General features: G+C 38.6%; 1 protein-coding gene across 1 annotated transcript in view; it reads right to left on the bottom strand.

The window, feature by feature from the left end:
- LOC136267014 (receptor-type tyrosine-protein phosphatase S-like) overlaps positions 1-23,430 on the bottom strand; it is a 138,841-nt gene that overhangs the window by 46,204 nt on the left and 69,207 nt on the right. The window lies entirely within an intron of this gene.

Raw genomic sequence — 23,430 nt, 5'->3', positions numbered from 1 at the left:
CTTCATTTCACACACTTCGCAAAATTCGCCATAAAACACGAATGCGTGCTCGGATTTGGCTGAAATTTGGCACACTTAAAGGGCTCATTAAGGCGGATCTCCGTACCAACTTTGGTAGGAATCCGATGAATATTCACGGAGTTATGACCGATTATTTGCGTAAAATAAGGTCGAAGGTCTGTCACGCCTACAGGGTAAACGCCTTGGAGGAATCAGTTGAAAATTGATATGTAGATGGAGCAACCATCGTAGGAGTGCCTTTTTGTGGTTTGAAAGGAATCGGGATAAAGACCATGGAGATATGACACGAAACCCAACCTGTGTCAAAATTACGCGATCGATTTTTATGAATAAAAAAACTATTAGTTTTCGTATCTACCAGGCAAACCGCTTAGAGCAACGAGCTGAAAATCAGTATGTAGCTGGAATAATCATCATAGAAAGTCCTTGCAGTAGTACAGAAGAATCGGATTACAAATCACTGAGTTATGATTCGAAAGGCAACTAGGTGCAGCAAATGGGAGATCGAGATACTCTAATAGAACAGTCACCCTAATAAAGCATTCAGCTGCATTTATAATTTACTGAGTTATATTACATTGTAAGTTATTCTGTAGGAAATTCAGCTACAAACAAGTCACCCTGTAGTCAGATCAGCTAGAAGAAGGTACCAAATAGACAGTTCAGCTACAAATAAGCCATCATGTAGAGAGTTCAGCTCAAATAAATCACCCTGTAGAGAATTCAGCTACAAACAAATTGCCCTGTAGAGAGATCAGCTAGAAGAAGTTACCTTGTAGAGGGTTCAGTTACAAAGAAACAATCACGCAAAGAGTTTAGCTACAAACAAATCACCCAGTAAAAAGTTCTGCTACGAACAGATCACACTGTAGAGAGTTCAGTTAGAAACAAGTCATCCTGTAGAGAGATCAGCTAGAAGAAGTCACCTTGTAGAGAGTTCAGTTACAAAGAAACAATCATGCAAAGAGTTTAGCTGCAAACAAATCACCTAGTAGAAAGTTCTGCTATTAACAGATCACACTGTAGAGAGTTCAGTTAGAAACAAGTCATCCTGTAGATAGATCAGCTAGAAGAAGTCACTTTGTAGAGAGTTCAGCTACAAAGAAACCACCATGTAAAAGAGTTCAGCTGCAAACAAATCACCTGTAGAGAATTCAACTACAAACAAATCACCCTGTAGAAATATCAGCTAGAAGAAGTTACCTTGTAGAGAGTTCAGCTACAAACAAATCACCCTGTAGAAAGTTCAGTTACAAACAAGTCACCCAGTAGAGAGATCAGCTAGAAACAAGTCATCCTGTAGAGAGTTCAGCTAGAAGAAGTTACGTTGTACAGAGTTCAGCTACAAAGAAACTACCATGTAGAGAGTTCAGCTGCAAATAAATCGCCCTGTAGAGAGTTCAGCTACAAACAAATCACCCTGTAGAAAGATCAGCTAGAAGAAGTTACCTTGTAGAGAGTTCAGCTACAAACAAATCACCCTGTAGAAAGGTCAGCTGGAAGAAGTTACCTTGTAGAGAGTTCAGCTACAAACAAATCACCCTGTAGAGAGTTCAGCTAGAAACAAGTCACCCTGTAGAGAGATCAGCTAGAAACAAGCCACCCGTAGAGAGTTCAGCTAGAAGAAGCTACATTGTAGAGAGTTCAGCTAGAAACAAGTCACCATGTAGAGAGTTCAGCTAGAAAAAGTTACCTTGTAGAGAGTTCAGCTACAAACAAATCACCCTGTAGAGAGTTCAGCTACAAACAAGTCACCCTGTAGAGAGATCAGCTAGAAACAAGTCATCCTGTAGAGAGTTCAGCTAGAAGAAGTTACCTTGTAGAGAGTTCAGCTACAAACAAATCACCCTGTAGACAGTTCAGCTACAAACAAGTCACCCTGTAGAGAGATCAGCTAGAAACAAGTCATCCTGTAGAGAGTTCAGCTAGAAGAAGTTACATTGTAGAGAGTTCAGCTACAAAGAAACTACCATGTAGAGGATTCAGCTACAAACAAATCACCCTGTAGAAAGGTCAGCTAGAAGAAGTTACCTTGTAGAGAGTTCAGCTACAAACAAATCACCCTGTAGAGAGTTCAGCTAGAAACAAGTCACCCTGTAGAGAGATCAGCTAGAAACAAGTCATCCTGTAGAGAGTTCAGCTAGAAGAAGTTACGTTGTACAGAGTTCAGCTACAAAGAAACTACCATGTAGAGAGTTCAGCTGCAAATAAATCGCCCTGTAGAGAGTTCAGCTACAAACAAATCACCCTGTAGAAAGGTCAGCTAGAAGAAGTTACCTTGTAGAGAGTTCAGCTACAAACAAATCACCCTGTAGAGAGTTCAGCTAGAAACAAGTCACCCTGTAGAGAGATCAGCTAGAAACAAGCCACCGGTAGAGAGTTCAGCTAGAAGAAGTTACATTGTAGAGAGTTCAGCTAGAAACAAGTCACCATGTAGAGAGTTCAGCTAGAAAAAGTTACCTTGTAGAGAGTTCAGCTACAAACAAATCACCCTGTAGAGAGTTCAACTACAAACAAGTCACCCTGTAGAGAGATCAGCTAGAAACAAGTCATCCTGTAGAGAGTTCAGCTAGAAGAAGTTACGTTGTACAGAGTTCAGCTACAAAGAAACTACCATGTAGAGAATTCAGCTACAAACAAATCACCCTGTAGAAAGGTCAGCTAGAAGAAGTTACCTTGTAGAGAGTTCAGCTACAAACAAATCACCCTGTAGAGAGTTCAGCTAGAAACAAGTCACCCTGTAGAGAGATCAGCTAGAAACAAGCCACCCGTAGAGAATTCAGCTAGAAGAAGTTACATTGTAGAGAGTTCAGCTACAAAGAAGCTACCTTGTAGAGAGTTCAGCTGCAAACAAATCGCCCTGTAGAGAGTTCAGCTAGAAACAAGTCACCCTGTAGAGAGATCAGCTAGAAACAAGCCACCCGTAGAGAGTTTAGCTAGAAGAAGTTACATTGTAGAGAGTTCAGCAGTTTAGCTGCAAACAAATCGCCCTGTAGAGAATTCAGCTACAAACAAATCACCCTGTAGAAAGATCAGCTAGAAGAAGTTACCTTGTAGAGAGTTCAGCTACAAACAAATCACCTTGTAGAGAGTTCAGCTACAAACAAGTCACCCTGTAGAGAGATCAGCTAGAAACAAGCCACCCGTAGAGAGTTTAGCTAGAAGAAGTTACATTGTAGGGAGTTCAACAGTTTAGCTGCAAACAAATCACCCTGTAGAGAATTCAGCTACAAACAAATCACCCTGTAGAAAGATCAGCTAGAAGAAGTTACCTTGTAGAGAGTTCAGCTACAAACAAATCACCTTGTAGAGAGTTCAGCTACAAACAAGTCACCCTGTAGAGAGATCAGCTAGAAACAAGCCACCCGTAGAGAGTTTAGCTAGAAGAAGTTACATTGTAGAGAGTTCAGCAGTTTAGCTGCAAACAAATCACCCTGTAGAGAATTCAGCTACAAACAAATCACCCTGTAGAAAGATCAGCTAGAAGAAGTTACCTTGTAGAGAGTTCAGCTACAAACAAATCACCTTGTAGAGAGTTCAGCTACAAACAAGTCACCCTGTAGAGAGATCAGCTAGAAACAAGCCACCCGTAGAGAGTTTAGCTAGAAGAAGTTACATTGTAGAGAGTTCAGCAGTTTAGCTGCAAACAAATCGCCCTGTAGAGAATTCAGCTACAAACAAATCACCCTGTAGAAAGATCAGCTAGAAGAAGTTACCTTGTAGAAAGTTCAGCTACAAACAAATCACCTTGTAGAGAGTTCAGCTACAAACAAGTTATCCGGTAGAGGGATCAGCTAGAAGGATCACCTTGCAGAGAGGTCAGCTACAAAGAAATCACCCTGCTTCATCTTTTCTTCTTCATGTAGTAAAGAAAAAAATGACAGGTTAAAAAGCCCTAAAGCCGGCCATAGGCCGGCTTTGGGGTATACAAATGCAAAAAGAAGTGAAATCTAATCCAAAACAGCCAAGCTGTAAAAAAAGAGTGCGGCCCTGAGAAAGGCTATGGTGAAAAAAGATGTGAAATCCAAGGTGGCGGCCAAGAAATGGCTGTGATGGTAGGTTAATGGTAAAAATTTTAATAACGACAATTCAGTGAATTTGGTGCCGCTTGGTCTTGGCACAAAATTCACTTGAATTGTCGTTATTAAAATTTTTACCATTAACCTACCATCACAGCCATTTCTTGGCCGCCACCTTGGATTTCACATCTTTTTTCACCATAGCCTTTCTCAGGGCCGCACTCTTTTTTTACAGCTTGGCTGTTTTGGATTAGATATATATATATATATATATATATGGTACTGCCCAAGCACAACGTCGCACCCGCTCGCACATACAGTTTTGCTCAAGATTTTAAAATGCTAATTAAGGGATGTGGCAACTGTTTCACTTGCGATTTTTGTGAGCAAAACAGCTGTCACGCTGTCTCACAAGCAAAACAGTTGTCACGCCCCTTAATTAGCAATTTTTAAAATCACGAGCAAAATTGCACGTGCAAGCGAGTGCATTTTGCACTTGGGCAGTACCATATGCATGTATGTATGTACATATGTATGTATGTATGTGTGTATGTATGTATGTATGTATGTATGTATGTATGTATGTATGTATGTATGTATGTATGTATGTATGTATGTATGTATGTATGTATGTATGTATGTATGTATGTATGTATGTATGTATGTATGTATGTATGGATGCATGCATGCATGCATGCATGCATGCATGTATGTATGTATGTATCCCCCCCAAAACACCTTTGCTGTAAAAAAAGGTGCGTCCAAAAAACTACAAGTATTTGTAACCCCATATAAAAACAGCTCAGCTGTAGAAAAAGACTCCATGAAATTAACTGGTAACTGAAAGAGCTGATATCTGGAGTAGGACATGAACAAACGTCAAACATTCATTAGAATGTTCAATAAGCTTAACATTCGAATGTAAATTTCAACATTCGAACATTCGTTATCTATAGCCCACGCTCAATTATTATCATATTTTTACTTTTATATGGTTGTTTTTAACATTAATTTGAGGCAAAAGGTTTCAGAAATGTACGCAAACCTATCTTTGGTACATGTTCATAATGCAAAATTATTATTATTATTATTGTACTAACTGAGTGGGTGTAACAACATTCGAACATTCGTTAAGAAAAATTAAAGAATGTTTGAATGTTAAATTTTAACATTCATTGATGCCTAATCTGGAGTGGCCAAGAATCAATGTTACTACAACTGACTATGAATACCTTGGCTGTAAAACAGGCAAATAAAAGTAACTGGCAACCAAAACAGCTGATATCTGAAGCGGCCAAGGATAAAAGTTCAGTTGATACAACTAACTACAGTTATTAACTTGCAACATTGAATCTTAATCATTCAACTGTGTTCTATACATTCATCCTTGCTACATTCTAAATTAATTCTTTGTAACTTTAATTGGCTGGTAATTTGGCCACCTTTTTCAATAGCCAATGTAAAGAAAAAAGGCAGCCAAATTACCAGCCAATTAGAGTTACAAAGAATTAATTTAGCGATGTAACAAGGGTGAATGTATAGAACACAGTTGAATGATTAAGATTCAATGTTGCAAGTTAATAACTGTAGTTAGTTGTATCAACTTAACTTTTATTCTTGGCCGCTTCAGATATCAGCTGTTTTGGTTTCCAGTTGCCTGTTTTACAGCCAAGGTATTTTTGGTAAATCTTTAGTCAGTTGTAGTAACATTGATTCTTGGCCGCTCCAGACATCAGCTCTTTCAGTTACCAGTTAATTTCATGGAGTCTTTTTCTACAGCTGAGCTGGTTTTTTTTGTTTTTTTATGGAGTTACAGATACTTGTAGTTTCTTGGACGTGCCTTTTTTTGTTTTTGGGGGGATATCACTAATTTTTGTCAGTTATATAATTTACAGACTCAATGTTCAGGCCATGGGGGTGTATGATGAATTCTGCCTTGTAGAGGTGTTGCGACCAAACACAAATTGGTGAGCATATAACATACAATCCTATAGTAGCTGTTAATTTTTATTAGGACAAGGGCCAATGAAAATTACTGCAATTTACTGGTCAGGCCAACTGCAAGTAATGGCTACAGTCAGGGTTACCAAAGATGTGTGTAAAACACTTATTTGTAAAGCATGCTTTTCTACGTGATCTTGAGGAATCCAACCATCTTGAATAGCAACTCTGAGATTGCATCTGGGACCTGGGAGTGTTTTCAGACAGAGATGTAAATATTCAGCTATATTGTTCAATGACTGTTTTATTAGAGTATTTTATTGCCTGACTGTTCTATTAGAGTATATCAATCATTCTGTACTGATCAATGAATAAAACCTGCTACGGCCACTGCCATAGGGGTTGTAGTGTCCTGAGGACAACTTATCAACTTGGCTTGCCACTCGTAGAGCAAGATGCTTTGCTGAGGGTTATGAAAGAGATCACATACATCATATTATTACTTTTATTTCACTACATACAAACACATGCTTATATCATATACAAGCACAAGACACACACAAAATGTGCAAACACCATACGCGCATGTTCACACACATACACCACATATTGCATTGTACTTGATGTAAACAAGTTAATATCGCATCTCTTGAAATGTTCTTGTAGGTGAGCTGGTAGTGCCCTTACTAGGTGTAAAAAGTTCTTGCAGAAAAGAAAATTGTGTTGTAGCTACATTCTGTTTAGTACCCATTTATTACACTTGTCACTCCATAGTTAAACCATGAAAATCTACCAGCCTGGAATATTGATTTTTGCACATTCTCTTTTTAATTCAGTGCCTGCTAGATTGTGTCATCAGATATCCAAGCAAGTGTCTTTGGTGTTGCGACCGATGTTCCAGGTTAGTTGCATGTGTGTTTAATTTTAGGTTAAATTCAGTGCCTGCTTGTTCTTTTACAGGTCTCACTTAATTTTGTGTCGTCATGCAGACATCCATATATTGTGCAAGCTGTGTGGAACAACCCCAACTCATATACACAGTCACCGGGAAACTACAAACTACATTCAAGCAATCCATTACAAAAGTTGAAAGCCACAACACAACATTCACCGGCAAACCACAAACCACATTCCAGCAATCTGTTACAAATTTTGTTGCACCATGGTATGTGCATAATGATTAATGAAAGCCACAATACAAGCTCCATGGTGCATTAATGGAAAATAAATAAGTTCCACCTGACCGACAATTATCACATGACCTATTTAGGGGAAATCTCTTGGAAAGTCCCTGTACAGTAACACCTCAGTGAAAAGTGAACACACGTGATAAGCGATTTATATTATTATTGATGGCAGTCCATGTCTTGAGAGGGAAGTACGAATAATAACATAGGTGTGTCTATAATCTATGTAATAATTAAACATTTCTTCAGCAGCGCCCAAACACAAAAAACTTCAGCAGTGCACAAACAATTCTTGACAGCTTATACTAAAATATAAAGTATGCATACTGCATTGTAGAGCCATGACTAAGAACAAGTTCCACCCAACTGACAATGATCATGTGGCCTATTTAGGGGAAATCTTTTGGAAAGTCCCTGTAACACCTCAAATGAACACACGCGATACGCAGTTTATATTAATGGTCTTGAGAAGGAAATATGAATGATAAACACTTGTCATATTGTAACTGGATTTCAATGGAGTGGTGAAGCGTACTTTAATTTGAAACTAAAATACGTATACAGCTTGAAGAAGTCGAATGGATATTAAAGAGTCAAGAATACTGATGTACTCAGCTCGTCATGGAGATTCAGTAACAAAAAGAGAAGTGGAGGTTCAGTAGGAGTGAAGAAAGATGAGGCTAGTAAAGTGCCACATCGCCTCATACTGATTAACCACGTATATGCGATTGGTTGTTATGTCTGCACTGACTAGTGCAAATTCACTGAGTCCAAGCTGAAAACTTCTGATGGTACCAACTTGAGTAGCAGCAAATACCAGTATTATCCAGCTAGGAATTATCTCATGGATGGATTGTCGACACGGATGTACTCATACAGACCAAATCACTTTCAGCATTGTCACTATAGTGCCAATTTAGAAGTCCTGGAACTGTAGGTGGAAGAAGTAAGCTAATGTACATGATGCTTGTACAAACATTAATACTCATTCGCATTACATACTGGTCTAAATAACTATATTCATGTACAGTGAAACTGTCTATAATCAAGACACTGTGTAGTAAGGTCACTGCCAGGCCAACTTGTAAATCATTATTGTGTCATTGTGTAAAAAGTGACATAGATTTTGGGTGTGTCGTATTTGATGCCTGCCTGTCAGTTTTTATAAGTAATCCAGTCATAGTATGCAGTTGGATGTGATCATGGTTCATACATAACTTGGGACCAGGTAGGAAATCATGAATTTCAGGTCAGTTTACATACAGAGGAATTGTATTATCTTGTGTGTTCATTTTGTAGTTCTCAATTGTCAACTGTATATGGATCAACTGTAGTGACATCTAGGGTGTAGTGAATTTCCAGGTTGGTCTATGTACTACTAAGGAATATAGTTGTTTATTATTTCTGGATCAGGGGTACTGTTATGATGGTACCCTCCTGTCATTTACATGTCGTGCTTATAAAGATATTTCAAGTATCCAGCATTTTAGGCATATTGTATTTAATGCCCACTTATTGATTTTTGTAGGCCAATTGTGTCGTCAGATAACCAAACAAGTGTCTTTGGTGTTGCGACCGATGTTGCAGGTTAGTTGCATGTGTGTTTAATTTAAGGTAAGGTTCAGTGCCTGCTTGTTCTTCACTTAATCTTGTGTTGTCATGCAGACATCCAAGAAATCATGACTGGTATTAAACTATTTTTAGTAATGTCTTGATGTTGATTAAAGTTGTGTTACATGTTGTAATAGCATTGTTGTATGTTTACCATTAGGCAAGACATTTTCATGGATTTCATGGCCATCTTATCCATGAAATTTGAATTGTGCAAGTTGTGTGGAACAATCCCAACTCATATACACAGTCACTGGCAAACCACATTCCACTATATAATTTTGTTGTGTCATGGTACGTATGTGCATAATGATTAATGAAAGCCACACTACATAGAGGTGGTAACCCCTACAGACTTATTGCCTTTTGTATTCACCTTACCTTTGTGGTTAAGGTGGCGCTGAAGTAATCAAATGAAGCCTTACAAGGCCAATGGGACATCACGTTTGTGGTCATGCACGAAAAAACACGGAAAACTAATAGAACAAAGCGAAGCGCTTCGAAATATTGAAAGAACCAGCTCTATCAGACTGTCAGGCTACTATTGCTGATACAAGTAGCAATATTCACGTACTAACTTCATCACCTTGTCAAAACTCTGGTAACTTCACAGCGAACAACACCAGCTGTCATCACGTGATTACTGCTTTACGGAGCGCACCCTGTCCAGTTACACTGTCTCACAATTCGTGAAATAACTCCATATTTACTTACCATAGACTCTCAAAATTTGGCAGAGGCACTGATGAAGCGTTTCTTTACAGGGCTATGGAAAGATTTTTCACGATTCGCTGTTGACGGGCGTGATATCACTTGTTGAAAAATGCGGGTTTGCATTTTAACCAGTTTCCACGTTGTTATCGTTAAAAAGGATTCCATAGAGTTGTTCTACAAGGTGAGAAACCATAAGAGCCAAGGCGGCTTAGCGCTAGGTTGTTTCTGGGGTGAGTTATTTTTAAAATCGGCTCGTAAGTTCAGAGTTTAATAGCCACAAAATTACAGCGGGTGATTTCACGGAACTTGGCATGCTAAGCTACAACATTAAAGACTATCATAAGAACCCTTTAAATGTAGACTACATGGTTCACAAGCAGAGTTCTCCACCACCCTAAAATAGCTAATTAAGCACGTGGGCTAATTTTAATAGTGACAAATGGGCATTGTACGGCTTCACATAATTACTTCAGCGCCACCTTAATCCAATAACAATTAAAACAGAGAAATTGAAGATTATGCTTAAAACACCTTCCCTAGTGGCTTCGTTCTTCACACCTTGTTTATCGGCCATCTGGCAATTATAAACACTCCTCAAACCTTGTTTATAAGACATCTGTCGATTATAAATGCTTGCATGGGGCATGGCACTAAATGGAATATAAAAGATTTCTGCTTAAAATGCCATCCCTAGGGAACTTAAAGTTCTGCACGTTTTCATTACTTATTTGTCAGACATTAGAGTTTGTGTCCACATCCTGTCTTTAAAAGTTGTTATACAGATTAGAGGTTTGATCAAGGAAATATGCGTATGGGCAAACCAGAATTAGATAATAGATGGACTGCACAAGCACGGCCATGTTGCCTGGTATAACGTGACAGTAGGTATAACATAACGTAGAGAAATAAAGTGAAATATGTGTAAATATGCCTATTTTTTATTTTAGCGAGGTCGCAAGACGATGATGATGACTCCTAAAAATTTTTTTATCACGTGACGCAATACAAATCTATTGAGAGATGTTGCATAATCCAGGACTAATATCGCAAAACCGACCCTACACATAAATAACTCACAGTAGCGGCCGTGCGTCTTTTATTTGGGCGTGCACTTTGTAGTTTCTTGACCACGCGACTCACTACTGTGAGTCTGTACGTATGTGTGTATGTATGTATGTATGTATGTATGTATGTATGTATGTATGTATGTATGTATGTATGTATGTATGTATGTATGTATGTATGTATATGTATTATGTATGTATGTATGTATGCATGCATGTATGTATGTATGTATGTATGTATGTATGTATGTATGTATGTATGTATGTATGTATGTATGTATGTATGTATGTATGTATGTATGTATGTATGTATGTATGTATGTATGTATGTATGTATATGTATTATGTATGTATGTATGCATGCATGCATGCATGTATGTATGTATGTATGTATGTATGTATGTATGTATGTATGTATGTATGTATGTATGTATGTATGTATGTATGTATGTATGTATGTATTATGTATGTATGTATGTATGCATGTATGTATGTATGTATGTATGTATGTATGTATGTATGTATGTATATGTATTATGTATGTATGTATGTATGTATGTATGTATGTATGTATGTATGTATGTATGTATGTATGTATGTATGTATGTATGTATGTATGTATGTATGTATGTATGTATGTATGTATGTATGTATGTATGTATGTATGTATGTATGTATGTATGTATGTATGTATGTATGTATGTAACACTTTCACACCTCAGATCAAAGGAGCCGCCCGAGCAGTCAGAGTTCAAAATAAGGAAAAATAAGAGCTAGGATATGTGGCCAAATGCTTTTCAACGTAGTTGGCCATTTATAAGAGTAATAAAGAAACCCATTACATTAACAATTTAACACCAAGTAATGAGTTGACAACACTGTAATTTATGACATAGTAAAAGACAATTAATTACACAAGCAACTAACTATCCCAACAATCCGGTACACTTTGAGTTTCTGACGTGCACGTGCTGTCTTCAATGTCAGCCTCACATTCAGATTCCGACAGTTGCTGTTCAATATCATTTTCACCAACATTTGTGACCGTCTCAGCAAAAACCTGACTTGTTTGTACAAATAAAAAAATTTTTTATTCACTCAGCATTATTAGCAGTGTCCAAGGAATGGATCACCAAAGTTTCAGCCTTCTGTGGTGTGTAGTTTTGAAATTCTAGCACTAGACAGTAGGAAGAGTAAGATAATCGATTTGTACAGCGACTATACTGAAAATAAACTATATGTGCTTACATTCGCAGTCATACCTTCCGTTTGGATTAGTCTACAACGTTGCAGCTTGGCTTAAAATGTTCACCATGGATCAGCACATTAGCCAAGGTATCAAGACACACGATAGTGTGTCGTGCGGCCCATGAAGCCGGCGCGCCACACCGTGAGTATATTAACAGGAAGAAAGAAAACGTAATTTTCACACCTATGTAGCTCTGTGATTCCTTATCCGATTGGAACCATATTTGCTAGAGACGTGCCGCCCAGTTAGGGGAGTCTACATACCAAATTTGAAGAAAATTGCTCCAGCCATTTCCGAGATACGAACGAACAAACTTTCATTTTAATTTCTTCATTTTTTTCTTCTTCATCTTCTTCATTTCGCACACTTCGCAAAATTCGCCATAAAACACGAATGCGTGCTCGGATCGGGCTGAAATTTGGCACACTTAAAGGGCTCATTAAGGCGGATCTCCGTACTAACTTTGGTAGGAATCCGATGAGCATTCACGGAGTTATGACTGATTATTTGCGTAAAATAAGGTCGAAGGTCTGTCACACCTACAGGGTAAACCCCTTGGAGGAATCAGTTGAAAATTGATATGTAGATGGAGCAACCATCGTAGGAGTGCCTTTTTGTGGTTTGAAAGGAATCGGGATAAAGACCATGGAGATATGACACAAAACCAAACCTGTGTCAAAATTACGCGATCAATTTTTATGAATAAAAAAAACTATTAGTTTTCGTGTCTACCAGGCAAACCGCTTAGAGCAACGAGCTGAAAATCAGTATGTAGCTGGAATAATCATCATAGAAAGTTCTTGCAGTAGTACAGAAGAATCGCATTACAAATCACTGAGTTATGATTCGAAAGGCAACTACGTGCAGCAAATGCGAGATCGAGATACTCTAATAGAACAGTCATCCTAATAAAGCATTCAGCTGCATGTATAATTTACTCAGTTATATTACATTGCAAGTTATTCTGTAGGGAATTCAGCTACAAACTAGTCACCCTGTAGTCAGATAAGCTAGAAGAAGGTACCTAATAGAGAGTTCAACTACAAAGAAGCCATCATGTAGAGAGTTCAGCTCAAATAAATCACCCTGTAGAGAATTCAGCTACAAACAAATCACCCTGTAGAAAGATCAGCTAGAAGAAGTTACCTTGTAGAGAGTTCAGCTACAAACAAGTCACCCTGTAGAGAGTTCAGCTAGAAGAAGTTACATTGTAGAGAGTTCAGCTACAAAGAAACTACCATGTAGAGAGTTCAGCAGCAAACAAATTGCCCTGTAGAGAATTCAGCTACAGACAAATCACCTTGTAGAAAGATCAGCAAGAAGAAGTTACCTTGTAGAGAGTTCAGTTACAAACAAATCACCCTGTAGAGAGTTCAGCTAGAAACAAGTCACCCTGTAGAGAGATCAGCTAGAAACAAGTCACCCTGTAGAGAGTTCAGCTAGAAGAAGTTACATTGTAGAGAGTTCAGTTACAAACAAATCACCCTGTAGAGAGTTCAGCTACACACAAGTCACCCTGTAGAGAGATCAGCTAGAAACAAGCCACTTGTAGAGAGTTTAGCTAGAAGAAGTTACATTGTAGAGAGTTCAGCTACAAAGAAACTACCATATAGAGAATTCAGCTGCAAACAAATCGCCCTGTAGAGAATTCAGTTACAAACAAATCACCCTGTAGAAAGGTCAGCTAGAAGAAGTTACCTTGTAGAGAGTTCAGCTACAAACAAATCACCCTGTAGAGAGTTCAGCTAGAAACAAGTCACCCTGTAGAGAGATCAGCTACAAACAAGTCACCCTGTAGAGAGTTCAGCTAGAAGAAGTTACATTATAGAGAGTTCAGCTACAAAGAAACTACCAAGTACAGAGTTCAACTGCAAACAAATTGCCCTGTAGAGAATTCAGCTACAAACAAATCACCCTGTAGAAAGATCAGCTAGAAGAAGTTACCATGTAGAGAGTTCAGCTACAAACAAATCACCCTGTAGATAGTTCAGCTAGAAACAAGTCACCCTGTAGAGAGTTCAGCTAGAAGAAGTTACATTGTAGAGAGTTCAGCTACAAAGAAACTACCATGTAGAGAGTTCAGCTGCAAACACTGTAGAGACAAACAAATCACCCTGTAGAAAGATCAGCTAGAAGAAGTTACCTTGTAGAGAGTTCAGCTACAAACAAATCACCCTGTAGAGGGTTCAACTACAAACAAGTCACCCTGTAGAGAGTTCAGCTGGAAGAAGTTACATTGCAGAGAGTTCAGCTACAAAGAAACTACCATGTAGAGAGTTCAGCTGCAAACAAATTGCCCTGTAGAGACAAACAAATCACCCTGTAGAAAGATCAGCTAGAAGAAGTTACCTTGTAGAGAGTTCAGCTACAAACAAATCACCCTGTAGAGAGTTCAGCCAGAAACAAGTCACCCTGTAGAGAGATCAGCTAGAAACAAGTCACCCGTAGAGAGTTCAGCTAGAAGAAGTTACATTGTAGAGAGTTCAGCTACAAAGAAACTACCATGTAGAGAGTTCAGCTGCAAACAAATTGCCCTGTAGAGACAAACAAATCACCCTGTAGAAAGATCAGCTAGAAGAAGTTACCTTGTAGAGAGTTCAGCTACAAACAAATCACCCTGTAGAGAGATCAGCTAGAAACAAGCCACCCGTAGAGAGTTCAGCTAGAAGAAGTTACATTGTAGCAGTTTAGTTGCAAACAAATCGCCCTGTAGAGAATTCAGCTACAAACAAATCACCCTGTAGAAAGATCAGCTAGAAGAAGTCACCTTGTAGAGAGTTCAGCTACAAACAAATCACCCTGTAGAGAGTTCAGCTACAAACAAGTCATCCGGTAGAGAGATCAGCTAGAAGGATCACCTTGCAGAGAGGTTAGCTACAAAGAAATCACCCTGCTTCATCTTTTCTTCTTCATGTAGTAAAGAAAAAATGACAGGTTAAAAAGCCCTACAGCCGGCCATAGGCCGGCTACAGGCCGGCTTTATGGCCGGCTTTGGGGTATCCAAATACAAAAAGAAGTGAAATCTAATCCAAAACAGCCAAGTTGTGAAAAAAGAGTGCGGCCCTGAGAAAGGCTATGGTGAAAAAAGATGTGAAATCCAAGGTGGCGGCCAAGAAATGGCTGTGATGGTAGGTTAATGGTAAAAATTTTAATTACAACAATTCAGGTGAATTTGGTGCCACTTGGTCTTGGCACAAAATTCACCTGAATTGTCGTTATTAAAATTTTTACCATTAACCTACCATCACAGCCATTTCTTGGCCGCCACCTTGGATTTCACATCTTTTTTCACCATAGCCTTTCTCAGGGCCGCACTCTTTTTTTCACAGCTTGGCTGTTTTGGATTAGATAGTATTAGCCCTGTAGACACTTGCACATATGGATATGAAAGCGGTTTGGTAGAAGAAACGATGACAATCTTGTTTACGTTTACCGCATCATAAACAAACGCACGTGACATGAATACAGTTGAAGCTACAGAAACGAAACAAAGAGTTTCAAATTCTCCATGAGCAGGCGAATAAGATGGTATATAGTTTGAATCGATTTGAGTATTCCTTCTTCAAATACTGGCCCGATTAGAACTTGCATATTTTTCTTTGTAGCATGCATAATTTTACAAATAATTTTTAAATTCTCAATATGCATGCTTGTGTGAACAAGTCGGGTTTTTGCTGAGACAGTCACATTTATTACACTCTCGATAGCTGCTGAACTGCAAGGTTTTGAAGTGTTAGTGGTTTTCTTCCTTTTTTTATAAGCCTTTCTTGGGTGCTGATTTATTCTCCGCTTTTTCTCTTGCCACCATAAATCAATACTAGGATTAGCATCAAAACTTGCTAGTGGAATGACATCTGTATTCAACCTTAGCAGGTCATCTAATTGTTGATTGTTCAAAAGTGACCGCTTTTCAGTTTTGATTATTTTGAGCTGTGAAAATGTTCTTTCAAGCTTTCCATTGGAGGCCGGCAGTGAAAATAGTAACTCTACTAAACTTAAGCAGTTCCTCCATTCACTTGAACAAGGACAGTGGAAGAGACGCCACCAAACTGCTTGACAATCCATAGTGGATAAGGAAAAAACTGAATGGCATATTCTACCATCTCTTTAAATTCTGATAGTATTACATCCACATCAGTGCCTGCACTTTCTAATGGTATCTAATGGTAGTTTGAATCTTGTAGATAGTCTTGTTACTGATGACCATGGCTCTGTTGTGAAGGTACCACTTTCATCCTGATTTTCATCAACAACTTTTTGCCATCCTTGTGTTGCAAACATCTTGATGACGTCCCTGAAAAGTTGCAAATCAGACCATTCCAAACGCTGTTTTATACAGTTAGTTATCTTTGTACAGTAAAGCTTATAATTTCTTTCAAACATGCTTTATACTTCAGTTAGGTTTTTCAACTTTTGAAGTTGATAGACATTTGTTTCTTCACCTTCATAAGTGAGCTTTTGAAGTGTACTGTTATAAACTGGCCACTGTTCAAGGCTTTTAGAGCTCAACCTATCAGTTTCCTTGATAGTCCGAAGTAAGAAGGTAAGTGCAGCAAGTAAATTTAATTCATCTTCTTGCATGCACTTAGAAAAAATTGCACACAGCGTAAGCAAATCAACAAATAGTGTACAGCCTAAAAGATACTTGGCATCTATCCATTTTGTCAAATACCCTTTCAGTTTAGCCTTATCTGCAGCCTTTGTAGATGAATCCTCAATAAGCGATGCAATGTGGTTGGTATACACTCCAAATTTTGATAACACACGTTTCATAGCATTGATTTTATGACTGACCCATCTAGTTCCACTGGCTCTTATAGGTTTAATGCCATTATCATCAAAACTTAGGCACTGTTTCAAATCAGTAATAATATCTTGTATTTTCCTACACTTTTTAGGTGGTTTGTTGTACAAGTAGAATAGACGAATTAACGTATCATCTATATGGTCAAATACTGTGCCAGTAAGAGCATCTTTAATTGCTAACGCAAGCCGATGCTCCAGACACCACACCCAACATATCCAGTCTAGCTTAGTCTTAACCAATCGCTTCAAACCTCTTCCGGCAATGTTGGCCGATGCCCCATCAGTTCCCACACCTATTAATTTCTTGCAGGCATCAGTATCTAAAAATGGAAATCCTAGTACTTTTTCTAGTGAAACAAACAGCCCTTCCCCAGTAGCTGATGATGGACGATCCACCATAAGGTAAGTCATTTTGCTATGTACTTTTTCATCACTGGCATTAGTATTACAATATACTGCGAGGAACATTACATTTTCAACATTACTGCAATGTGTCGACCCTTCCAATAATAACAAAAAAAAGTTGGCTTTAGTAAGCTCATTGGTTAATGACTGATGTTTGGATTGGGAAATAAAGTGACGAAACGTTTTACATGCAACATCATTGCGGTAGTTAGTTCCCAGATCTACACCATGTAGAACTTCTAATTGGCATAGTTTAGGATACTTAGTGAAAGCCATCTTTTCAACAGCCACAAAGTATGCTATATAAAACTTAACCTTAAGTCTGCTACGTTCTTGTTCTCCAATCTTGGAAAATGCTTCAGTGATAGAGCCTGGTGGTGTGACAAGTGACTGGCCCTTTGCTTGTGCTTGTTCCCTTTGCTCTATCTCCATAGCATGCATGTGCTGATCAGCATTAGCATGGTCTCTGATATTACTGGTCCTTATTGATTCAGCACCTTCAATCCACTTAGGGCTAAAATGTTTCCTTCCACTTATCCTAGCTTTGTGCTTAGCACAGATCCTACATTTTAACTTAGTTACAACTCTCTTTCCTTCAACCAACCTGGTATCACAATCAAGCCACGAAATAGTTTGATGACTACGATCTAACTAAGTAGTTAAAGTCTAAGTAGCTAAAGTCTTTGAGCAGGCTGTAGGACCAGGTGTCCTACAGACCTTCAGCACTTGTGCTGTAAAGCATTAATAAATAAATAAATAAAAACTCTGCCAACCATTTCTTGACTGTGAAAAATGTCACCTCTCTTCTCTTTGAGCTGCTGTCTTCTGCAGAACTGTCCTGTAAATGCTTCGTAACAAATACGTGCTTACAAGATCAACTCAATGCACAACGCGCTTTATATAGAACTATTGATACACGTGATTGTGGGATCAACATGCGTTACAATGTAGTAGCGTGAAGTCCAGCTGCTCAGAATTGTGTACTAAAGCTGACAGCAGCTAAGAATTGTGTTGCAGCTGCTTGTAATATAAGTAGGATAGCCTTTTCAGAAATTGGCTGGTGGCCAACTGTTATTTTGAACTCTGCGGGCTACATTTTGTATGTAGACCGGCTACAACCTGGCAGTGATTACATAGACGTCAACACTGAAATCAATTGTGGGGATCGATTAATACTCACGTAATTAGGATGCACAACTTAGATTTCGCCATGAAAACCACTCAGATGGAGAGTGTCTTGTTATCCTCACCATCCTACGAGTTGAAAAACATTGGGCTAAGGTGAGAACTAGTGCTATAGCTTATTCACCGATCGTTTCCACACATTTTCGAATACGGACACGCCCCATCACGAAGCTACAATTCTGCATGGAGTAACCACTCTACCAGCAAGCTTACCTATCTAGGCCTTTGGTAAACTCCATACTTTTCCATAAATGATTCAATAGCACTGATTAAAATATTAAACTCACATAACCAAAATTTTCCGTGATATCCTTAGGATATGTGCGTTCATCGTAGCCGTACGTAACCAGAACGTACTAGCTGCTGACCCATAATTTTAGGTATGCATATATAATACATCCAGTTGCTGCACTCGTACTGGCTTGGGTGATTGATCGCCCTGTACAGGCTATCAGCCTAATAAGTGTTACATATTAGCTGTAACACGGGGCATTCAGGCTTTGCCTGATATGTATGCCCTCATGCCTGTGATACAACTATTTCATGTATGCATATTTGTTTGTCTATCTCAACCCAGGTGAGCAAAACTTACTTCCGGGTAGGTAAGCTTTGGTTTAAGGCAGTAAATATGGGCCAGTTTGAGATACAGATGAAGTGAGTTTATAAGGATGCAGTGAAGGCCTTTCCCAATAGGCTCTATAGGTATCAAACAGCCAAAAAACAACACAGCTGGCCTCCTAGGCTACCAGGTATAACAAATTCCTTTGAGTTGAAAGGGGGTGTGCCTGTACATATGTAAATGAAAATTAAAAGCAGCTTTGAGGCTTTACCTGCGTAAGAAAATGCTATAAGCAAACTATACAATGGTTAAGAAGATACTTCTGTGCATTAAAGTTGTTTAATCAAGGTACACTTCTTTAGCAGTGCATAGCAACATAATTACAGAATTAAAAAATATTTCATGAATTACAAAATACAAAACATTATGATTCAATTGTTAATTAGCAACAAAGCAAAACCCAAAATAAATATTAGTGTAGTACAATCAATAATTTGTTAGGTTTGTTTGCTGCATTTGGAAGTAGCATAACATCAACTTGTTGATAACATTATTGGTGAACTAAAGCATACCACATCAAAGGAAAGAATGACACAAGACACGTTATGTAAATTAATTGCATGACTAAACACATGCCTTGACTACTATCAATCACTGAAACGTAAAGTGGCTATTCCACTTCGTTTCAGCTACGTATGTACCAGTACCAGAAATGCCTCTGCAATCAATTCAGTAAACATACAGAAATAAAGCACTGAAACCATGACATGCTACCACAAACAATACCTATGCAGTAGCAGAGAAAGAAATAGTCCACAAAGGAGAACAAAGGTAAATCCATGATATGTGCATTGTAGCTGCAGCGGTAGGTGAAAAGGCACATCTTGCAACATAAAATAGTGAAGAAAGCCTTAACCATAGCCAAGTTATGCTTGGCTGGAGGCATCAGTCAGGTAGCCAGTCAGTTAGCAGATTAAATAAATCACTTCCAACATTTGACAGAAACTTGGGTTTGGGTTTGCTCTGAAGACATTTACAGGCTTGGGTATACTTAACCAATACTACCAAGCTGTCATGAAGGAAAATGAAGCTGGTTTTTGGGTGATAATTTTAAGCCAAAAACTTCATGATCCAAACTACCATACTGTATGATAGCACATGCAGGTATAAGTGTTCATTATGTTAAAGCAGTGATTGTTCTATTAAAAACTTACGAATTTCGTTTTGAACAGTATGGTAGTACTGCTAGTAGGGTTCCCCCTAAAATTATTGATACCTGCCAAAATGCTGTCATTAACTAGAGGTGCAACGATATGGGAGTTTACCAATTTTCCAATAACCGATATATTTGCTACAAAATCACCGATACCGATATTAGTAAAAATAACTGAGTGATATAAATGTGTATGAACAAAAATCAAATAGCAATAGAGAGAACTGTTAGAACTTTAACTGTTTGTTTAATCAACTAAATGCTTGTTGTACTCGATACTTAAGAGCATTTCTACATGTTCTGGGCTTAATCTGCTTCTTTTTTTCATTATATAGGTTCCCAACTCCAGAAAACAGCTGTTCAGATGGAACACTAGTCGGTGGAGCACTCAACAACTGCTGTGCCATACTTCCCAACAATGAATATCTTCTGCCATTATCATGCCACCACTACAAAGGGTCACCTTTTTGTAGTCAATAAGTGGTTCTGATAAATAATTATCCACCATTCCTTCAGCTCCTCCTCCCACATTACTAGTTGCCCCAGCTTCCTCCAGTAGTTCAGTAAAACACTCCCATACGTTGCTAGATGATGCCTGATCATTGTCCTCTGAAGTGGTGGTATGGTCATGGCGTGCCTTCTTGTTAGGGGGTTCATCAGCACCTGAAGTGTAGTTGCAATTATCAAACAAAATTCTCTAGCCAGTTGCTGTGTTTCTGTTTCCATGAAAAAGTGATGTTTGAATCGTGAATAATAGTAGCAACACAAAGCTCATCTATCTGCTCAATGCTATCGAATCTGCATTCCAATGAGGTCAGCTTCTCTGATTTCATGGTCCTTATGCCAGCATCATCATCATGTTTGTTAAACATTCTCTTCAAGAACTTCACCAATGGTATCACAGCTGAAATACATGCTGAATTTGTTGAGATCATCTTGGTTACTTCTTCAATTGGTTTCAGAAGCACAATTAGTTTTCTAATTATATCAAGTTGGTGGCTGTTCAGCATTGTGATATCACCATGCTCAGTGGCATAAGCAGCCAGTGCCATTTTTTGCCCATATATAGATGGATTCAAGCATGAAGAGTGTTGAGTTCCATTGTGTTGGTTCATCTTGCTGCAATTTATGTTTTGGTATATCAAGACGCTCACGTATTTCATCTAGTAAGTGATAGGCAAGTGTTGAATGCTTAAAGTGGCTTACAATACTTCTTGCTACAGCCAGAACACCCGCTGTAACATCATACCATCATTAACAACTAACTGAAGCGAGTGCGCAAAACAGCCAAACCCAAGCATCTCTGAGGGCCTTCTTCATGTTGCTAGTATTATCGGTCAACATTAAATGGATTCATTCCTTTGATATTTTCCAGTATTCAATCATTGATTCTATGCTTTCACCTATCTTTTCCCCCGAGTGTGACCCATCTAAATGCTTTACATGTAAGACTGCAGGTTTTCTCACAAAACTATCTTCTAACCAATGAGCAGTGAGGCTGATCAATGATTGGTTGGTCAAGCTAGTGCTCCAAACATCAGTGGTTAAACTGAGATATGTTACATCTTTCAATACCACAGCTAGCTTTGAATTGATAGTACTTGCAATACCAGGGACAACATCCTCAGTAAAGTAGCAGCGACTTGGCAATGTGTATCTGGGCTCCAAGGTCTTAAGCAACACAGTAAAACCTGTGTCTGAAACAATTCAATATGGTTGAAAATTCAAAGCCATCATTTCAGCTATCTTATGATGCACACGAATTGCACGGGGATCATTGATGTCCCATACTTTTGACCTTACCTCTGTTTTTACCAGAGATAACTGCTTCATTCCTGTTTCCTTTGGAGCCTTCCACGTATTCTTTTTAGCTGCTTCTTTTTCTTTCAGCTCCTGCACCTTCTTCTCTTCATAGTCCTTGAAATCTATAGAGTGCTCCCTCCGCAGATGGTTTATTAAATTGGAGGTTTTCAAAGTTTTAACTGTGAGGCCACCATGGGATACATCATTCTCGCAACACTGGCAAACTGTGAAACGCTGGTTGCACTCAGACACTTTAAAGTATTCCCAAATAACTGCTTTGATACGTGGCATCGTTACATACACCCGATTTCAAGCGCATGCATTATGCTAATGGCTTGATGGGCTAGCGTTTCTCTTGCCAGCTTTAAATAAAAGTGCTTTAGTCATTATATATTACAGTCACTGTAAGCTACAAAAGCGATTTTTTGCACTAGTGTACGCTTACCTTTCTTGCTTATCACGTGATGTAGGTTTTTATTGGTACGTAATGCAGGCGATCTACGCTTACTGAACAATCATTACGAAGCGATTTCACAAGGTACATGTTTAATAATAATAAGTATAATAATGTTATACATATCGGTAGTTTCAACTGTGTTTTACCAATAACCAATAATGCATATTGGTACTGATACCGATACTGATATTTATATTGGTGCACCCCTATCATTAACAACCATCATAGAAATATCATATGCGATGAAAAACACTTTTAAGGAAGAATCTTAGTACATCTAGCATGAAATCTCTCATAAAAAGAAGGCTGAATATTAAGTTTTAAAAATCATCAAAAAAATTCAATTTTGGTCTGCCTGCCTGCTTTCCTGCCTGCCTGCCTGCCTACCCACTCGCCTGACCACAGTTGCAAGACTAGAGGCCAAACAAAGCCATGCACGGCCACATTTCATGCACTCACAAACGTGTCTTTTCTGGTTCCAATGAGTGTTTGCTTCTGTGCTTTTCATTTATGCTCAATTATGCAATTATTTTCTTCATGCTGGAAAACCATACCAAGGTATTAATTTACTGGCACTTTTCTTAGAGGAGTGTATTTATATTCCACAATACATTTCGAAACGCTTACACTACAAAACAATAGCATGGTGATCATGTCCTTAAATAATCAGAACATGCTGCCACACCTTAAAACAATCAGAGCATGGTGACTACACATAATCTAGCTGCAATCGATTGCAGTTTTTGCTTTAAAAACAAGATATGGTAACCACACTCCTACATAGCTCACTCGAGATCAGTGGCATAGCCAAGGAAAGGGGGGGGGGGCTATCAGCAATTGTCCATCATTACTCACTGTTTGCCCTTCCATCACAAACTCACCATGTAACTATCTAGCACATAAGTTTAAACGTAAGAACTATGTAACTTTTGAGCTTCATGTGCCCAGGCCAGGCCATGCAGTATTGGCTCCATAACATTCACTCATGCCACGTAACAAAAATATTAGTCACACCCACCCACACCCATGCACGCAAGCATCCCCCGCACGCACACACACACGCACACACTTTGGACCTTGGAAGAGAGCCATCCAGTGGATGATGCTCTGGTTGAAGAATCCACATTAAATCAGTGGCGACCATGTCGAGGACAAGTAATTACACATTTGTGTCGAGCTATATCCTGGCTTCTTCT

This window comes from Dysidea avara, chromosome 9, assembly GCF_963678975.1.
Source record: "Dysidea avara chromosome 9, odDysAvar1.4, whole genome shotgun sequence".
In the NCBI taxonomy this organism is placed as follows: Eukaryota; Metazoa; Porifera; class Demospongiae; order Dictyoceratida; family Dysideidae; genus Dysidea; species Dysidea avara.
Note: the sequence above shows the minus strand (reverse complement) of the source record. Positions and strands in the feature narration are given on the sequence as shown.